Source organism: Culex pipiens, chromosome 2, assembly GCF_016801865.2.
Source record: "Culex pipiens pallens isolate TS chromosome 2, TS_CPP_V2, whole genome shotgun sequence".
Classification (NCBI taxonomy): domain Eukaryota; kingdom Metazoa; phylum Arthropoda; class Insecta; order Diptera; family Culicidae; genus Culex; species Culex pipiens.
Window position 1 is genome coordinate 130,640,887 of NC_068938.1, and position 21,771 is coordinate 130,662,657.

Genomic DNA, 21,771 nt, shown 5'->3' on the forward strand with positions numbered 1-21,771 from the left:
AGCGGAAAAACCACAACAGAAAAAAAGGAAAAACCGCGCGCTTCTACCCGAGATCGTCGGCGACAAACTTGGAGTTAAACGACGCTTTTGCTGCTTTTTGCAGCGCTACTTTTGATTAGTGGAAAATGTAAGCTTATGAATATTTTATAGTTTTTTGTCTGGGCAATTTGTATTAGCACAGATTTGGTCAAAGCAATATATTTTTTGGAAAGAAAAAAAAAACATCTTGCGATGACATTTCAGTACCTTTAGCTAAATGGAAACGGAAAATGTGTACATAAGTTCCGTGATTAGAATGTTGTGAAAAATGAGGTGTTATTTCTAGAACAATGTACAGAGCGAATTCTCTAATTTGAATGGAACTGCATTCGAATGAACGAATCCAAATTCGCTAATTGGAACGTCTGACAGCTGTCAAAAGCTAGAAACCCAACCGGAACCTAAGATGACAGTTTTCGTGAGTTGCGCGTATTCACCGACAGATGGCAAGTGGGCCTCGTCGGAGTCCGCCCATCAAATGCGAAACTCAAAATTTGCATAGGAAACTTTTTTTTCGTGACGGCTTTTGCGGCACGCTCACTTCAACTGTTCTAGACTAATATTTGAAAGAAAATGATTCCAGAATGCTTACTTTGTCGTTTTAAACCAAAACAAGGGAAACACTATATTTAAACTATTCGCCATTTTCAAAAGTTTGGCTAGATAATATCGATGGCCGCCATCTTAGGCCCACAAAACGGGACACGCTCAGTTTGTATGGGAGCTATCAACATGCTCCCAGGCTGTAGAAACCACGTTTTCGGATATTATCGGATATAAGGAGCCTAACATTTTAAAAGGACACAAAACTTGTGTAAAAACAGTGTACCCCTTTCACTCAAATAACAGCTTGAATAAGGTGTGAGAGGGATATATTCTTGTTTACAAAAGTTTTGTGCCCTAATGAAATGGAAGGCACGATATTGTCGAACAATGGTGTTGAAACGTCAACATCAGTTTTGACGGTTGAGTGACTTTCAATTCGAATACGTTTTAATTAGCGAGCATTCGAATTAGCTAACATTCGAAAGCCGAATCAACGAATTCGCCCTGTACTAACTTTTGCGGTTTTTCCTTAAAAGTTTGCATGCTTTAGAAACAGACTTTGTCATCAACTCAAAATTCATATAGGACATTTCTGCGAATAGGGGCAACACATTCCAATATATGGGGGCAACAAAAAAAATATAAAGTTCAAATCACAAGCCATAGTCTCTAAATTTGAATAAAAAAGGTGTTTTAAAAAGCAATCATTATTTTAAAAAATGTAAGATTTGACGAAAACTAAAAATTAGCGAAAAAAAAACTTTTTGCGGTATTGTACATCGAAATTTCAATAATTCAGTAAACCCAAACATAGTAATAATATTTCTTTACGCAGAAGAATGCACTTAAATTTCCATTGAAATTTTGATGATAAAAAACCGGGGGTAAAAACCGAAAGGGACGAAAAAACATTCAAAAATATTTGTACCAGCCTAATTTAAAAATGATTTTTTTCTCTACATAAAAAATACAAAGAGATTCGAAAAGTACATTAATTTCGCATAAAATTACATGTACAGTACAGGCTCGATTATCCGAAGCCTCGATTATCTGAAGTTTCCATTATCCGAAGGTTTGTATAGGACTTCGGATAATCGAATCATGAACAAAAAAAATTTTTCGTTTTTTTTATTTTCATACTTTTAACAAAAAATTCGAGTTCTGCGACTCTATTTTAGTAAAATTTGAATGGTTAATTGACGTTTAAAATAAAAAAATGCATTTTTCTATATTTCAGCACCACCATTTTGGTCGCCACCGGGGACCGTGGTGTAGGGGTAAGCGTGATTGCCTCTCACCCAGTCGGCCTGGGTTCGATCCCAGAAGGTCCCGGTGGCAAATTTTGAGACGAGATTTGTCTGATCACGCCTTCCGTCGGACGGGAAGTAAATGTTGGCCCCGGACTAACCTAAAAAGGTTAGGTCGATAGCTCAGTCCAGGTGTAGGAGTCGTCTCTCTGGGTCCTGTCCTGGTGGAGTCGCTGGTAGGCAGTTGGACTCACAATCCAAAGGTCGTCAGTTCGAATCCCGGGGTGGATGGAAGCTTAGGTGTAAAAAGAGGTTTGCAATTGCCTCAACAATCAAGCCTTCGGACACCTAGTTTCGAGTAGGAATCTCGCAATCGAGAACGCCAAAGCAAAGCTGTAGAGCGAATAATTTGATTTTGGTCGCCGTCTTGGAATAAAAAAAATCTAAATCATGTTAGAGTAGTTTAGGGATCATACTCTCAACAATAAAAAATAGGACAGCGAATTTTTTTTTTCGTGATTAAACTATCCGGAGTTTCGATTATCCGAAGTGAAATTTTGCTAATGGCCTATCACAATCACTTAGCTTAGAATAGTTAAGTAAAGTAAAACTTAGAAAATGTACACAACTTACGGCCGTCATCCACAATCAACTTAGAAAATTTGCTGGGCTGATATACGTTGCTATGCAGTTGTTTGTTTACCTTTGATATGGAAACGTCAACTTACCGTAGATTTTGAAATTTTCCAAACCATACGTCAAGTTTCTAATTTTATTCCTTTTCATTGTAGAAGATCAGATTCATTTCCATTGATTCAAACTCCTAAGCTAAGTGAAATTTTCTAAGTTAAGTGCTTGTAGATAGGCCATAAGGCTTTCGGCTGTATCACGATTTTGACAGTGAATTTTTTTTTAAAGAAATAGGTTTTTTTTAAATTTTAAATACGCCATCAAATTTAGCGCCTAATTTTACACAAAAGCCTTTTTGACATCAAATTTCTATCTCTTCACGGTTTCGAGCTACAACTCAATGAGAAACTTGTCTTAATAAAAATCTAGAAAAATTAAAGGATTCGTACCGTCACGAGATATCGAAAATTCGATCGGATTCGTGATCAGGGACCAAAATAAACTCCTAAAACAAAGTTTCAAGGAAAGCGACGAGGGGATGGGGCAACTTTCCGATTCCATGTGAGCTGACAAAGGATTGCTCATTCACACATTCACACATCAAAGTGTTAAGTTTTCATTTAAAGCTCATAACCTCTCATAACGATAATGATAAAAAAGTCGTAGAAGGCGTTGATTGCGAGATAAAATCTGGGTGTCTTCGACAAAGTTGCTTGGATTGGCATGCCTAACAACTTTATACAAGAGAAGCAAAATTGTTAAAATATCCCTGTTCTGAAACACCCTAATCGTGAACCATCAAAAATTCAACTTTTTTTTTTTCAAATTGTCAAATTATTAACATTTGAAATGCAACAAATTTGGTTCATCAATAGTCAAGGAATGTGTTTCTAACGAGCCCTCTACTGAAACGAAATTGCAGGGGATATCTCTGTTGAGAATCATTTGAATTTCATTAGATACCATCCATAAACTACATGGACACTTAATTGATGGTCACTGAACTAAATTTTAAGATATTTGAAAAATCTTTGAAATAAATTATTTCCATAATGACGGTACGAAAACAAAACTTAATAAATTAAGTTGAAATATAAAATATCACAGAACACTTCGAAGAACCATCGCTGAAACTCTGACGCTGCACCTGATGGAAATTGGTCCAGTCTTAAAAGAAGCCCCATCAAAAGATACTACAGGAGTGAAAAAAAGCTCTTCCCCATTCCAGAAGATTGCGCGAAACAGCGAGAGTGCATTAATTAACTCTAGACCGAACCCACATTGCCGCCATAAATAGTAATAGTGGCGCAACTAGGGCCAACAATCATAACTGTCCTCACCCTTTTCAACCACGTCTGGAACTCTGCCGGAGCCTGGTCCAGGGGCCAATGAATGCAAAAGTTCACTGCACACCACACCAGCATCCGGCAGACAATTCCGACTTGACGAGGGGGGTGAGGGAAAGGGGTGGTCATAATGAAATTTTTATAATTTAATCCGGTGGAGCATTTATCACAACGTGGCCAGAGGGTACAATTGCTGGTTGGCTCGGGGCCGGTGCCTTGCGGGATGCTGACTGGATGGCACCGGTGAGAAGAAGAAGGAGAAGGACAGAGCTTTGTTGTTTGCTTATATACCGGGTTTCCCGGGTTTGCCCCGGTTGGTGTCGTGTCCCCTATTCAGAGCGTGCGATCCAACCAAGGGGAAAAACTTTTTCTTCCGGCCAGGCCGCCACGGCCGGAACTTTTCCCCCACGACGACGCGCCCAGTCAACGGAATGCTTTTGACGGAAGTTTGCGGCATTCTGCGTAGTTGATGAACGATCCCCTTTTTTTTAGAATTGCGGCCGCGCGAATCCTTCCGGCTTGCGGTGGGCGCCAATTGGTGCCTTGGTTCTCCCTAAATGCTTCCCCTTGAACATTATTCCTAACATTAATTCTCCGGAAAAGCGTGAATCAAATTTAGCAAACAATTCTAAAATTCGATAATTTTTATCTGGAAAAGGCTAAAATTGGGATTTGGTCTTAAAATAAGTCAATTTAAAACTCTTTTAACAACTAGCAAAATAGATTTAAAGTACTGAGCATCAAATTTCAATACATTATTATTATTACAGTTGTAAATCGGCATTTTTCATGATCTGATTTTGACAATACGAAATGTTTGTAAAGGAAAAAATACTTGTTATTTGGAATTTAAAAGTTACATTAACCTTCAAAGGAGTTTTTTTTTCTATAGATTCTTTTTAGCAAAGAAAATTTAGGGCTGTTTGAAGCAAATGTAAAACAAACTGATTTCTTAACAAAGTTTTAAGTTGATAAAGAACCATTTCTCTCTTTCGTTGTTATTGTCGGTTTGGAAAATTATGGGATCGACCGAAAAGGCGAGGTGAAAGAATAAACAAAACTAAATTAAAACAAAGCTTTAATTGGCACCGCCACCAAAAGATGGTCGCCGTCCGTCCTTTCCCCGGCCATAAATTGTGTTTGGCTGCTGCTTTTGTTTGCATAATTGATAAAATGCGAGGGAGCAACCTTAAGCCCTGTGAAAACGAATCTATACCGTGCTCAGTAAGGGCAGGGAGCAGAATCTCGGACTAAATGGGTCGCTCCTTTCTGTTGCTTCAGATTGTGGGACATCAAGGAGGAGGAGGAGCAGGGTGAGAACAGTATAATTAAATTGCTTGCCGGTCACATCCCACTTAGGCGGGGACCGGGACCGGGAAACCGTGCAAAGGTCAACCGAGGACAACCGACTGCCCAGCGGAAGATAAGCCCCCCGAGCCGAGCATCCTTAATGCAAACAAAACATTCAAACTAATTCATCTGTCTGTATAGATACAGTCAAGCACACTCATTGCACTGGAAAATCATGGCCGCCGATGTAATATTCTCTCGAAACCTCGGACCTTCGATATTCAATGAACATCCGGCGACGACGAAGACGGCGGAGTTGACATAACCACACTCCAGACGGTCTTTAAACCTTGTGTGGTCGGTGCCATATAGAGGCGGAAGTCGACTTCATAGAGAGTCATCCCAACGGCCGGAAATGAGCCAACAAAAGTTCGTCCCGGGGTGGTGGAACTTGGGCGTTCTATGGAAATCTTTCAAGTGTGATACCGTTTTTATGCCGTTGAAAGTGGAAGAAAACTTCCTGTCCTGATTGTTCAAAAATGTGATCAAGTTTTAGGAATTGAGAGATAAATCGTCACAGTCATCCCACATATTTGGAACACCCACAAACTCTGAACACTTTTGCGATAATTCGTCAATAGTAATGTAGGCAAAAAAAGTTCAAGATGGTATGTCAGAGACATAACCGAAAGATATAGGACCAAACAATTGTAATGATATTGTTGATGTTTTTGGATTGCTAGTAAAATTCAGAATAAGATTATTTAATTTTGTTTCATAGATTTGTCGGCAACAATGTCATAAATGTTCCCCCAAGGTGAACCTTCCATGAGGGCACTGGCAACTACAGGTTGTGGCCACTACTGTGAAAATGGCTATTTTCATGTTCAGTACCAAAAACCATGAATTTTGAAACCCATATTGCCAAAACTCGTATGGTTCTGTAAATGTCCCCCCGGGCCCCGGGGGAACCTGCTTCGAGGGCACCAGCCAGTACAGGTTGTGGCCACCACTGTCAAGATGGCCATTTTTCATGAGAACCGCCACATCATGGCGACTTCCACCGGTCCGATTGGTGCGGCTTCGTACGAAATTTCCTCCTTCTGCTGCTAGTGATTCTTCCTTCTGGTTGCTGGTCCTCTTCTTCTGTTGGCTGCTGCTGCTTTGTCCTCCGCGCCGGCCCGATGTGCACAGTTCAAGTGCTCGTTCCAATGTGACTTGCTTTTGCGAAATTTTCTGCTTAAATAGCGGTAGAGTCGGAGATCAGCAAAAAAGGGGCGCGGCCTCGAATGCATACGCTCGCTCTGATTGGTCATCTGCCCGATTTGAACTGAAAAATTACTAATTTTGATTGCATATTTTAAGCGCTTTAACTATGTGTAGTTTTTATGTAATAAAACGATAGCTTAAGTCTTCCCCTTTCGACTGGTGATTGAATCTTCTGGATCAATCGATTGGGGGAATAGATATAAGCGTTTGAAATATGTCATTTTTTTCGCACGCTTGTGACGGTTTGGATCGAATTTCTGAACCGGCCCCCAATATAGTAAGAAGAGACATAGTCCTATGTCGCGGTTCCTTTTGAAACTGTGGTCTTTAAAAAAACCGTTCCAAGACGGAATCACTAGTCAACTTGTGTATTTTTGCCTTTCTTACTAAAGAAAGGTATAGGTTTTACTTTATGGCTGGACGTCATTTTCATGTTCGTAAATATGACGATTCAGCATGAATATAGTTTATGGCTCGAGGCATACTCGTTTGTAGTAGCTTGTCTACCGATGGCTCTTACCGAAACTACAAAACCAAAACCGCGGTGTGCGTCGTCACTGGCGCTGGGAAGCTTGCCATGCTTGCGTTTGTCATAAACGCTTGTTTGATTAAGAATTTGTACGATTAAACATATTCTTTTGCGTTTTCAATTTCTTCTAAAAATCACATCATTAATAATACCTTGCTTTCATCATAAGATTTTTTGTATCATCATCATCATTTTGTGCTGACGTTATAAATAAACAAAGTCGATGTTATGAATTGAAAGAAGTTATATTCTTTAGTAAGAAAGGCTCTATCTCACTCCTGGTGGGATTAAATCGGGGTTTTAAAGCTTCCAAACAAAATTCATTGAGTTTCCAACGATTCAAAGTATTAAAAATGTGTTTGAGAGTTGAAAATGTTACTTCGAATGCTCAAGCTTATAATTAAATTCCAAATTTATCAAAATTATCTCATGGTGTACTTTTCCGAGTAAATAAAAGGCAGGGTGAAGACGGGCAATTTTCCGACATTTCGAGAGCTGAATCAACATATTTCGTTTGAGTTTTATTTCAACTTTCCCATCAGTATTCATTGAAACACCTTTTGTAGCATTTATGCTAATATTTTAACACTACCGTGGCCGTTGCAAATATTTTTCAAAGTTTATGTCAAACTTGGTCTGAAAAATCAGGGGGCGAAAAAAAAACAATCTAAAATGCATTTTTCTGCATTGATAAACCTTAAGGCGTTTGGTATCTATATAACTTTTTTTTCAGAAATAGCAAAAATCTTTTACATATGTTGATTTTTGCTATCTCAACTCAGAAAAGGTTTAAGCTAGAAAATTTTTCCATGAATTTGTTTGTTTCCATTTTTATTTATTTTTTGTGCGGTTGTAAAGTAAATGTGAAAATGTAAATTATTTTGTCATACTTTATGCTTATTTTTTTTTGAAAATTTATCTTCAACTTTGACTATAGCACTTTTTGTTCAACCTTGAAAAAACAATTTTTATTTTAAGATCGAAGCCTTTGAAAAAAAAAATGAATTCGTCTGACTTGTTTAATATGACATAGTCCAGTTCTCAATCTATTTCGTTCGTTTCCCCTGTTCGTATAAATGTCCCTTGCACTTCTGCAGTTTGGTTCAAAATCGTGTGACTTTTTAGAAAAATCAAAAATATAGTGCTGCATGTGTTCCAGAAAACTGGAGGAAATCCAGCTGAACAAATAAAATGTTGGGAAAAATATAAAAGCTCGCAGAAGTTTTATTTTGAAAGAGCTCGAAGATTTTTCAACTTGTTGATGAGTCCTTCCCAATTCGTTTTCTTAAACACTTGGCATTCTTTTTCGCAAAACGATTGTCGGTGAAGTGCAGTTTTTTATAAATTTGAGAAAAGCAAATAGGAAAATGGAAAAAAAAAACATAAAAAAATATTCTTATTTATAAAACGTGTTTGTTGAATAAAAGTTGCTAGAGGGTTAAAGTTATTACATATTCTACAGTGTACTTCTCCAGTGAACTGTGAACCCGTGCTCGAAGGAAATAATATCCTCAGGTCCCTATCGTTATTCAAACCAGAGAGACCAAGCAAACGCCAGTAGAGAAGAAGTAAAGTGGACACACAGGGGCAAGTTTTCAATGGTTTATGAATAGCTGCTGGACATAATACGATTAAAGTTAGAACGAGTTTTCTTGGTCGAATCGAGAAGAGGAAAATATGGTGCCATATCACAAGCATGTTCTGGCTGGTGGGAAAAGTTTTCGATCATATTAGAAGGAGGGAAAAGTTTAAAAGTTCATGAATGCAGCCAAGTATTGGGTCCAGACTGCGCCCAGCAGGGCCCACTTCCTGTTGATTTAATCCAATTGTTTGTTCGGTTTCTAAAGTCTTTTAAAAAGCTTTTTACCACTCTGCCGCAAGTACTACATCAATTTGCAAATTTGATTGCATTTTTCTTTAATCAACCAGAACGGAATAATCGCAGTTTTTTTTCCATTGGAAAAATTTACGACGACTCCTTCCGGATCCCGAAACTCCGGATGGGAAAAAAAACTTTTCCGAAGATTAAAAGTTCCTTTTCGGCACCTCTCTCTCTAGCTCTCGATGCCACCAAGAGGGGATTAATATTCCATCAAGACCCGCACAATGCAATGCATTTTCCATTTCCGGCTTTTCTAGATCTGTGATTTTCATCGTCGGTCTATTTCACCCCGAAAAATCGAGAGAAGGGGGCCCCCTGTTGTAACCAAAGAGAGCTTTGTGCTCGTAAAACTTTAAGCCTATGTAAATGAGGCGAGATTATGCTTGACAGACACACGCTATCGATTTTCTCTTAAGTTTTACCACCCAGGGACGGGGGAGGAGGGGTCTGGGGGATAATTCCACGGATTTGCCGACAGCCAAGGATGGTGCATCCTTCATTTGGTGGCCGTTTGGATGCAAATGAGCGATACGGTGCTTGTTATTTTTTGTAGCTGGTGCAGAAAATCGTATAAAAATACAAAGCATAGCACCACGAGTAGCAGTGATGCTAACGATATTACCATCTATTAAAGGGAAAGTGGGGAGAATTAAGTGATTGAGGATTTTTTTATGTTTGTTCTTTTGTTTCTGTTTTTCCTTTTCTTTCTTTGTTTTTTTTCATTTTGTTTCTTTTTTATTTTAGTATTTTATAATTCAAGTATTTAAGTATTTTATAATTAGAGTATTTAAGTATTTTAGTATTCTATAATTAGAGTATTTAAGTATTTGAGTATTTAAGTATTTAAGTATTTAAGTATTTAAGTATTTAAGTATTTAAGTATTTAAGTATTTAAGTATTTAAGTATTTAAGTATTTAAGTATTTAAGTATTTAAGTATTTAAGTATTTAAGTATTTAAGTATTTAAGTATTTAAGTATTTAAGTATTTAAGTATTTAAGTATTTAAGTATTTAAGTATTTAAGTATTTAAGTATTTAAGTATTTAAGTATTTAAGTATTTAAGTATTTAAGTATTTAAGTATTTAAGTATTTAAGTATTTAAGTATTTAAGTATTTAAGTATTTAAGTATTTAAGTATTTAAGTATTTAAGTATTTAAGTATTTAAGTATTTAGGTATTGAAGTATTGAAGTATTGAAGTATTGAAGTATTGAAGTATTGAAGTATTGAAGTATTGAAGTATTTAAGTATTTAAGTATTTAAGTATTTAAGTATTTAAGTATTTAAGTATTTAAGTATTTAAGTATTTAAGTATTTAAGTATTTAAGTATTTAAGTATTTAAGTATTGAAGTATTGAAGTATTGAAGTATTGAAGTATTGAAGTATTGAAGTATTGAAGTATTGAAGTATTTTAGTATTTAAGTATTTAAGTATTTAAGTATTTAAGTATTTAAGTATTTAAGTTTAATTCAGATCCACATTACCTCTTTGCCCTGATATACAGTGTAAACTAACAGGATATCGTTTCAATAAAATTACAATTACAATTACAATTTAAGTATTTAAGTATTTAAGTATTTAAGTATTGAAGTATTGAAGTATTGAAGTATTGAAGTATTTAAGTATTTAAGTATTTAAGTATTTAAGTATTTAAGTATTTAAGTATTTAAGTATTTAAGTATTTAAGTATTTAAGTATTTAAGTATTTAAGTATTTAAGTATTTAAGTATTTAAGTATTTAAGTATTTAAGTATTTAAGTATTTAAGTATTTAAGTATTTAAGTATTTAAGTATTTAAGTATTTAAGTATTTAAGTATTTAAGTATTTAAGTATTTAAGTATTTCAGTGTTTAAGTATTTTAGTTTTGCTTTACTTTAGTTTTGCTGTATTTTTGTATTTTAGTATTGCTGTATTAGTGTATTTTTTATTTTTGTAATTTTGTATTTAAGTATTTAAGTATTTAAGTAATTATGTATTTAAGTATTTAAGTATTTAAGTATTTAAGTATTTAAGTATTTAAGTATTTAAGTATTTAAGTATTTAAGTATTTAAGTATTTAAGTATTTAAGTATTTAAGTATTTAAGTATTTAAGTATTTAAGTATTTAAGTATTTAAGTATTTAAGTATTTAAGTATTTAAGTATTTAAGTATTTAAGTATTTCAGTGTTTAAGTATTTAGTATTGCTTTACTTTAGTTTTGCTGTATTTTTGTATTTTAGTATTGCTGTATTTGTGTATTTTTTTATTTTTGTAATTTTGTGTTTTTAATTTTTGTAATTTCGTATTTTTTTTATTTGTTATTGTTATTTTGTTTTTTTTTTTGTTAAAATAACAAGTTTTAATTAGTTCTAGCCCAAATAAGCTCACTTTACCCCAACTTCGCCCTTCAACACCACAGTAAAGCAACTTGAAAAGGACGTCCGGCGCGTCGTCGTCGTTTTGGTTCTCATCCTCGCTTGCCCTGAATATCTGCTGCTGCGAAGAAATGCCTTTTTTATGCTCCTTAGCCAGCGGTTATTGTTCGTGAGCTCGAAGTTTCGCCGCTGCTTAACAACTTTGGCCGCGCCTGGAAAACTCTTGTTTCTGGATATACTTTCTTCTTTGGACGTTACTTTGGTGGCTGGCTGCTGTCAGCGCCTTAAAGTTGTGTGTGTTTGTTCATCATTTTGAATTTGATAGCTTGGAGAGGGGGAAAGGTTGGAAAATTTGAATATTTTGCATCAAAGCACTTTTTTAAGTGCAAACAGTGCTCCAATCAAAGTAAATGCAGCAATCAAATGGTTAATTTGCACTTAAAAAACGAGGTCACAGTTTTCTTATTTTTTTCCGACCATCAACGTTGCGAACGTCAACGCTGTTTAGCCAATCCTGCATCTCTTCAGGATATAACCTAATCGGTAAAGTCGCTGGTCACAAGCTATCAATTATGATTGGTGTAAGTTCAATTCCCGCTGACATCAAGTTTTTTATTCTTTATTAAACATCAAAATTCTACACTCTCCGCAAATCGTAAACTCCACTCCATAACATTCAATTGAATCGTTTCATCTTCTCGGAAAGCCTCATACTTTTCCGATAAAAAAGATACGATAACAGCTCATTGAAGCAAAGTAATCTGAAGCCCGCCCACGTGTACCATAACACGCGGCACGCAAACAAGTGCTCGCAATCAATGTAACTCTTCTTGCACGGTAAGCCAACCAGCCGCCCAAGAAGAGAGGTGTCCGCCGCTCCTCCATCACAATTTATGATGGGATGTAAATCAAATTTCAAGATTTCAGGCAACCGTGGCGCTGTTTTCGAAATTGAGATGTTACACTCAGTTTTAGAGATAAAGTAAACTCAAGTAAATGAAAAGTACATGTAAAGTAAATGTAAAGTAAATGTAAAGGAAATGTAAAGTAAATGTAAAGTAATTGTATAGTAAGTGTAAAGTAAAATAAAGTAAATTCAAAGTAAATGTAAAGTCCATGTAAAGTAAATGTACAGGCCATGTAAAGTAAATGTAAAGTAAATGTAAAATCCATGTAAATAAATTGTAAAGTAAGTGTAAAGGCCGTGTAAAGTAAGTGTAAAGTAAATAAAAAATACATTTAAAGTAAATGTAAAGTCCATGTAAAGTACATGTAAAGTAAATGTAAAGGCCATGTAAAGTAAATGTAGAGTAAATGTAAAGTAAATGTAAAGTAAATGTAAAGTAAATGTAAAGTAAATGTAAATGTAAAGTAAATGTAAAGTAAATGTAAAGTAAATGTAAAGTAAATGTAAAGTAAATGTAAAGTAAATGTAAAGTAAATGTAAAGTAAATGTAAAGTAAATGTAAAGTAAATGTAAACTAAATAATAAGTACAATATTATTCAAAACAACTGAGTGCACCTGCCAAAACGCAATGAAACCCCGCGCCAACTTTTCGGATGGAGCGATTTTCCGCCGACGTTTCAGCAACAGATGCCAACGCATGATAGAACCGATCCTTCCATATGGGTATTTCCTGTGTGGAGAGCTGGGGGAAGTTTTCCCCTTCTCAACCCCTTTTTCGACATCGATTGGGCTTCAAGAGTGTTAGATTACACGCGTTTAAATTCGATCAACGTCATCAATTTTGTGGAGTTCTGGCAGCTGGATTTGAGGTAATGCCTTGTGATTATTAATTTTTCAACTTTATTTACTTTTAAATCGTTGGATTTCAAGTCCATTAGATTTATTTAACATTTTTAAATGCTAACTTAGACTAAAGAAAACATTTGATAGCAATAAATCTCTCGCTTTTTTCCTCTTCAAGGACATTGTTTTTTTCGCCAAACTCCCACGCCCATCGTAAAAGTATAATCCTTACTAATTACACCGGTGCTGTAACGACCTGCTTGCTCTGATAATTTTGTTGGTAAGGCTTAGCGCGGCCGTAGATTGTCAGGTATTCTCGCGGCGCGTGATAAGCGTATTACCATCAAGCAATGACTGAAATTAAGGCATCAAGCATTCCAGTCGCGATTTTCAGCGAGATTGCTTTTTTGTGTGTGCTCTTTTTCTCTGTTTTCAGGAGAATGTGTTTTAATTTTCCATGGTTTTTTGTCGTTTTTTGATGCCAGGAAACATTTCTGCTGCTGCCGTGGAATGCAGAGCTAGGAATTTCCTGGGATTTCAAACTATAGGGTTTTAACGTGAAAACATTGTAGCTTTACTAACTAAACATGATTTTTTTTTTGTTAGGAACTAACTTGCCTTGAAAACTCTTACAAAAATGACAAAAACTTAAGCTAGACTAAACCAATCAAGTTCATATTTAGACTGTAGTTTAGTAACAATTTTGCCCAAAAGTTGTAGGCGGGCGTTTTGCCGAAATAGTGGACTTTTATTGACTAATCGGAATTTTACTGCAAACACTTCCAAGTCATTCCCTTAGCCCTTAACACGTACAGGCTAAACATTTAAATATCTTGAAAACCGCCGTATCAACGACTATTTTTTGTCAAATCTGATAGTCAAAAGGACGGAAAAGTTCTCTTGAATTCGATTCCGGTTTGTAATCCTCCGAGCCAGTTTTCATCGGAGCTATTACGGATCGCATTGGGTTACCTTTTGGTCCGGATGCCCATATCCAAACAAAAAATTGGATTAGGATAACAAAACTTGTTTTAAGTAACCAGTAGTGGAACTAAGACGGTTCTTGGACATTAACGACAATGACGTTTATAACTGTGTGATCAACTTGGCATGACGCAAAATACTCGAAATCCTGTGGAACAATTCTATCCCTTAGTCCTTAAGTTAAAGCAAAAACCAATGCAAACACTGCAGATCGCTGACCTTTTCCACTGGAATTTCCAATCCCAAATATTTGTCCGAAACAATTTAATTGTAGGTCGCTCGTTTTGCTCTTTGGCGGTTACACGAACCTTCCGGACGTAGAATGTAACTCGCCATCCTTCCCCGAGCAGAAAAAAGGGATGAACAACTTTTTTTTTGTTCGTTACATCAGATATTCAATCAATCTGCATCGCCACCGGAGGCTGCTTCTCCTCCGTTCACTTGATGCCGGGAAAAGCATGAAAAGCAAACACAACCTCACAGAAATTGGGATTTTGGGTTGGGCTGCTATCGGGCAGTTCTTCGTCGATTCTCAAACTATGTAAATGATTTTAGCTCAGAGTAGTTATCCGCTCGTTCGTCGTTTGCCCTCAGCCACTAGTTGAGTCAGTGAGGGTAGTTTTTTTTTTCTGCGAGGGCAAAGTTTTTAGAGCAAGTAATTACCTTTTTTGTGCAAGTTTGCAGTTTTGCCTTGCCTCCGGATGTGCAAAAAAATCGACGAGTAAAAGTTGTGTTGCAAATTTGCATTTTGCTACATCACTTCTTCATCTTTTTTCTGCAAAGTACTCTAATGGAACTAAATTTCATTAAGCTTGAGAAATCGATCATGAAACGCGCAACATTCAATCTAAAGAGCATCAACTTCAAGGGATTTGAACCGCTATCTACAGAGAGAGAGAGATTGTGTGCGAACATCATCATCATTCCCACTCAATACCACACCCAAAGGAAAAATATATCTCAAAATCTGCAACATTGGATTTGTTGCAGAAAATGTCATATTTTATAACATTTTTTGCAGCAAGCCCATAGATCATTTTTGCCCGCGTGTAAAAATTTCAGCGATCTGCAGTTCTCACCAACACATATAAAGCTGGCCCGTGCACTCCAAACACTCAAAGAGAAGCATATGTTGGTGCTCTTTCACTAACGTTTCATTAAGCGTCCGTGGCGCGGTGGTAGCGTGTCGGATCAATAACCAAGAAGTTGGTGGTTCAATCCTCGTTCTGCTAAGTGTTTTTTTTTTGTGAAATACAACCAAAAAGCCGTCGGTAATGTCGATAATTGTCGGTAACGGGCAAAAATGTCATACTCCTATATCGCAAAAAATGCATGAGGACAGATTTCATGCAGATTCTGATATACTTTCATGCCGCCATGCATCACAATCATGCGACTGCCAGTTGGGTGCATCTATAATTCATGGTATGGCACTCTCTGCTGCAGCATTCCAGAAGTATCCGAAGACCAGGATTGCTTCTTATGTACAACTTACGTACATAATTGAACTTTGCCAATTGTTCAGAATTTATTGGAACATGGTGATTTCCTCCCTTCTTCGCTGAGTTGAAAGTTTGGTGAAACTCAATTCCGATGATATAATGCAGTTTAGATTGCATCTCTGCGTGTCGAACTTTTGCAAATAGAATCATTTGTTTTCCAGAAAAAATGCAAACACAATTTCTAGCGAACTAACAATTCTCAAGCAAATAAAACCATAACAATCAGAAGCAACTCGCGGAAGCTCAGTTACATATATTTACTCGAATTGATTGTCCCTTCCCGGAGGAATTCCACCCATATAACTAATGTACAGAAAATGGGTGGCGGGATGCGATTGTTTTCCTCGTGATTCTGTAAATTCCTGGCGTGAAAGATTTATTGCTCGTGTAATGCATCTGGCAAACCGAGGAGATGCAACACTGACGGCAACCACGTTAGGACTTGCAGGCATGATTGTCCCATGTTTTGCTCAATTCTGACTGATTATTTTTCCCGTGTTCAGGAGGTCATTTTGAGCAACTTTTGTTCTACGAAAAACTTTACTTCTCTTGTTTTATTTTTAGAATTTTAATTCGCTTTTATCTTCTTTAGTTTATGATTGATTTTTTTTTGTATTTGGCCAATTCTACCACCTCCTATCATTGCGTTTTGCCTTTCTAATTTCACTCTTTCAATTTTTTGTTATTTTTTGTATTGTCCAAGACCGTGCTACGCATGTTTTTTTACAATTTAGTGATAATGGTGCCATTCTATAGAAGAAAATGAGAAATTTCTTCTATAGAATGGCACCATTAGGCTGGTACAAATATTTTTAAAAGTTTTTGTCACCCCCCCCCCCCTTCAAAATTGGCCCGAAAAATCAGGGGGCAAAAAAAAAATTTTTTTCAATAAACTTCAAAATTTCAATGAAAATTCAAGTGCAACCAGCTGAAATCAAATTAAAATACATTCTTCTGCGTTTAAAATCATTTTTAGCATGTTTGGGTTTATTAAAAAATCTTAAATTTTTTTGAAAATTTTCGATGCAAAATCTTTTTTTTCGATACAATTTTTATTTTTGTCAGATCTTAGATTTTTTGAAAACTAGAGATTGCAAAACAACTGAACTAGTGTAAAATGTATTTTAAAACACTTTTTTCATTTAAATGTGAAGACTATGGCTTGTTATTTAAATTTTTATATTTTTTTATTTTTTTGCCCCCTCCCCTTGACCTCGGCCAGGGCCGAGGGACAAAAACTTTTTTAAATATTTGCATCGGCCTTATCACTAAATTGAAAAAAAAAGTAGCACGGTCTGGGACAATACAAAAAATACTGCATGCATAAAATGTAGAAAATGTCAATGAAAAACACAGCCAAAGTTGACCGCAGAAAAAATGACATTTTTAAAACTTTGGCAAAGTCACACAAAACAAGTCAAACTTCCAACCCTAAAATTTTAAGAGTTTTTTGTTTCCAACGCTTTTAAAGATCAAATTTTTAGAAAAAAATGATTGGCAATTTCCTAGAATAAAAAAAAACCAGTCCAGAGGCGATGCTGGGTTGTACAGTGTTAGGCAGTTATTAGACTATGACAAACAGCAAAACAAAATCACACTTTTTCGTGTTTTTTAGTTTGTCAAACTCGCAAACTTGGAAACAACTCAAAATGTATGCAGGCTGACGTTTCGGCAAAAAACGCAGGCAAACTGTCAAACTGTCGAAATGTGCGAGTTTGTTTGTTTGGCAAAGTCTTATATCTGCTTTAGTAGGACATTAATATGTTTACATTGTGCTCGCTTTCAACAGCTCTATCTAGGGTACGTTATCCATTAGTGGACCCCTTTCCTATAGTGGACCCTCTCAATGGTTTTTGATGATGATGATGTTGTCTACAAATCTTTTATTTGGCATGTTCTGCATCATTTAAAACTATGTTGACTGACATTGAATTGTCCTTTTCACCAAAATAAGTGTTTTGAGTTCGACATCTGAAATCAGCCATGGCCACTAGCATTTTCACAACAAAATTGCATTTATATTTTATGATTGAATTAACTATCGAATCATTATTTGACTCATTATTTAACTTCAACAAGTCGAAAGAATGTAAGTTTAAGGAACTTTACTAAAATAAAGAACAACGAAAATTCAAACTTTTCCAAAAGTGGACCCCTGTTAATTTAACCTTCAAAAATGAAGAAAACTTAAATTTTAAGCAAAAGTTTCTCTTAAATATACAATAAATGCTTGTTGATTTCAACCTAAACGCATTTTTTTCAATTATGTACAATACAGTCATCCCATATATTCGGAACACCCACAAATTTGGAACACTTTTGTGGTAATTTGTCAATAGGATGCAAAATGCAACTTGTCTGTCGATCCTTCTATTTTTAGGACCTTTATTTGGACATTCTCTTGCTATTTCACTAGTAAAAGTAGATCTTTTTTGAACAAAAAACTGCATTACGAGACTATTTTATTCAGAGCAGCAAAACACTGCCTCCAAATTGTCTGTACCATAATTGTGGGATGTTATTCTGCCTCCCACAATTGTGGAACACCTGAGTTTAACTGATATTTTCACAATTAAGTTATCAGACCATTCATAAAACATTACTAAGCATGAGTTTTATTGGTTTCAAAGTGTGAAGTCATTATTTTGTAAAAAAAAGTTTGTTTACATCGTAAAAAAAGTGTTTCGAATTTATGGATTTTGAGGGTCAAAGTTTTTTTTTTTCAAAAAAAATTATATGAAAGTTAAAATTTGCAGTTGTTTGATACAGCATTCGAAAGATCGCAAGAAAAGCTTTCACACGAAGGTAAAATCGAATCATCAAATTGAATTATCGATTTTCTATGATTTTTTGAACATTGGCCGCTCTGTAAACTGTTCCGAATATGAGGGATGACTGTAGCTGTTTTTATGTTAAAAGTACCAAAAATGCTGAAGCCGTAAGAATTTATAATTAATCAAAACTATAGTTAATTGTACTTAACTGAAGCATCAAAATTGCAGTTTGAAATAATAAATCAATAACAAAATATTTGGTGGTTTTACCAGCAACTGTAAACAAATCTATTGTTTAGTTTCGGTCAACCATTTATGTAATTAATATACGAAAAATTGCATCAAAATTACTTTTTTTAATTATTTTTATGTTTACAGTGCCCTTCCCCCCACAAAAAAAATTTTTTTTTCAAAAATCTTCAAAATTTTAATGAAAATAGAAGTGAAATCAACTTAAAACAGTCTAAAAAGCATTTTTCTGCATTTATAATCATATTTAGCATGTTTAGGCTGGATTAAAAGTAGGTATTTTGAATTTTTATGAAATTCCAATGTACAGCATCACATTTTTTTTGTCAAAAAATAAATTTTCATCAATACTTAGGTATTTTGGAAACTAATCATTGCAAAACAACTGGGCAGGTGTAAAATGCATTTTTTCAATTCCGTCGTGAAACTACTTACTTTTCCTGTAATTCTTGAACGACGAAATAGCCTACTTTTCTGTACCAAAAATAACAGAATCGAATAGCAACACTTTTTAAAATAAATGCAAATGGGTGTTGAAAAGTTGAACTTTTCAGCACTTGTTTCGAAAAGTAAAACTTTTCAACATTTTTTTTATTTAAACGATTTATTGACAAAATACATGAAAATCTGTTATAAAATTTCACTCAGTGTGTCTTTTTTGGAATTGCAAAAAATGTTGTATGGAACTCGTTGCAAAACTTGATTTTTTCAGCACTCTTTGTATTTATCCAACTCGGTGAACCTCGTTAGATAAATGTACGACTCGTGCTGAAAAAATCTTCTTTTTGCAACTTGTTGCATAAACTACTATCTAAGCACTTTGTTCATTCAAATGTTGAAACCATTTTTTTTTAAATCCAAAAAAACATCCATCGATCCATCGATGAAAATCCATCAAGTGTAAACAAAACTACATGAAATTGAAAGATATGATAATCTGTACGCATGTCATTGTTCTCTGACACAACCTAGCCACTCTCGAACGGGTTACCGGTGGCCGCTTGGGGGCACTTTCGGATTATGGAGGAAACCCTATAGAGAATTTGCAGCAAAGCTAAAAGACACATGTCGCCACCTATGAACAAATAGCGTAAACCTATGATTTTATGAAAAAATATGTTTTTTCCTTCATAATCAACATTTTGATAAAACTTATGCCGGATTCGGATGAGAAAAATTATTTGCAACAATTTGGTGTATAACTTTCCAATATTTGTTTGATTTTTCTATGAGAAAACTGTAAATTTAGAAAAAGATAGTAATTTGGACTATTTGGCTAGAAAGTCTGTCAAAAATCAATAGAAATTGTTGAATATACGTAAACACATCTGTTATCAACTATATAACTGTTTATTTTATTGATATATACGGGGAAATTCATTTTTTCGTGTTCCAAAACATGTTTTTTAAAGAAAAAGTTAACAATTTTTTACGCGCCCAAAAATTGATGTACATTATTTTAAAGCAAATTTTTTTTCTCGTCTTTTGCAACCAGTTTCATTAGGATTGATGCAGGGAATCATGAGAAATAAGCGATTTTGTCCTTCAATCCAGTAGAAGGGAATACGATTTTTGGCAAGTAACCTCATTTTGGCGCCACCTACATTTGAAACACAGGCGCGCTGCAAAACCTCAATCATCCGACATCTCAAACTTTATGAAATCGAAAGATTTGACTATCTATGGTCATACCGTTGTTCTCTGACCAATCCAGGTCATTCCGGAATTGGTTACCGGTGCCCGCTTGTGGACACTTTCGCAATACGGAGGAAATTATATCATCCGACTTATAAAACTTCAAGAAATTAACAGAAATGACAATCCTGAGTATATTTTGGATGAAAATCGCGCCAAAACAACTTGACATTCTGGCGACCAGTGAACACTGGTAAAAAATTCAAACATTTTTGAGTAAAAAATCATATGATTGTCAAACCTCCTTTCCTTAGTAACATTTTAGGTTTTAAGTAGGTCATAAAAGCCTATTTAGGTCGTATGAGGGTTTTCAGAACCAAGATAAAACCTGCAAGTTTAAAAATGTCACTAGGATTACATAATGATCTTCAAATTTCTTCTTTCAGATACAAGTTCTACCGAATCCGCTCTCTAAAATTCTGTTAAACGACTCATAAGCCAAAACTGCAATCACGGCGCTGCAATCCAAAGTGCATCAAGACGAGAAGCTGTAATTTGTGCAAAGTGGTAGAACCGGGCAAAACATAAGAGCATAAGTTTCTCCTCCCCAGCCGAGGAGAAGTGTTTGGTCGGCACAGTGATCTCCCGGGTATATTTTGCAGAAAATCCTACGCTATGTACAAATGTGTCTCTCTGTAGAGATTCGAGGAGTGGGATTCCACAAGGAGCTGGATTTTAACTCTTCTCCAGAAAAGCTTTTACACCAATAAAACATGAGTCCATAAATAGCAGTCTGCTCTTTCCGGGGGAAAACGGGCCACAAATCCAGCCTCAACGGATGTGTCCTCCATGCTTTTTTTTTTCGAAAGAGACAATCTCACTGACGATGAAATCTTTACGATGTGATGGAGTGATATTAAAAGTTTTCCACCGCCAGCAGCATTAAATGGGATCCAAATATATGAATGTGTGTATGTTTGTACGGTTTTCCACATCAAAACAGCTGCGAAAGCGCACCGAGCAGGCAAATATCGTGGAAAATATTTTAATTAAACTTTTCCGGAGGTCCAACTGCCGAAGGCGGGGGAAGAGACTAGAGAGTCGAGAAAGTATAATTTCATAACTCCTTCCGCTTCCATGCACTTTGTCGTTGCTCGAACGATTCGGGGATGCCCCGAAGCGGGATGAAGCAACTTCAGGAATGACGGAGCTGTCGGAGTGGTTGTTCCACCCCTGCGAAAGAGAGCTTATTTTTCCAAAGATTTAATCTCTTGGAAAGCTATGCATACGATGTAAAGTTGCTTCAGTGGAAGTTTGGCGCGATAAAGTCAGAGACGAAAATGTTAGAAATTTATAAAGGTAGCAACCCTAGTTTCAGCACGCATCAGTGAAGCCAAATGGCAGCATCTGAGTTTGAGTTCACTTTCGGCATTCAACAGATGGCGGAACATATCTTTCTATAATTGTGTGTTAAATTCTAAAATGGCGTATCACACTCTGTTGGGTTAAATTCACCTCACAGAATTGATAGAACCGTTTATCTGTTTGAATTATATTTTTTGAAAAAAAAAAATCAAACGAGGCGAAAGTTGGCTCAATAAGTTTACTCTCCTACGTTGAACGTGTTGGAGATTTTTCGTCAGTTTCCACTCAAAGCGTAAATGTTGTGAGAATGTGCCCGGAATGGAAATCTCGTTCTGGAAAAAGGAAGGAAAAAAACGTCCTCATATCTTCTACTTTT

The 21,771-nt window shown here is 35.6% G+C and overlaps 1 protein-coding gene and 1 long non-coding RNA gene across 4 annotated transcripts in view; both read right to left on the bottom strand.

The window, feature by feature from the left end:
• Nucleotides 1-21,771, bottom strand: part of LOC120415333 (calcium-transporting ATPase type 2C member 1) — a 109,886-nt gene that overhangs the window by 23,462 nt on the left and 64,653 nt on the right. The window lies entirely within an intron of this gene.
• Nucleotides 15,089-21,771, bottom strand: part of LOC128093139 (uncharacterized) — a 49,369-nt gene continuing 42,686 nt past the window's right edge. Inside the window, exon 2 of the long non-coding RNA XR_008212263.1 lies at nt 15,089-15,283. This is a non-coding gene — a long non-coding RNA (uncharacterized LOC128093139). The remainder of the gene's footprint in view (nt 15,284-21,771) is intronic.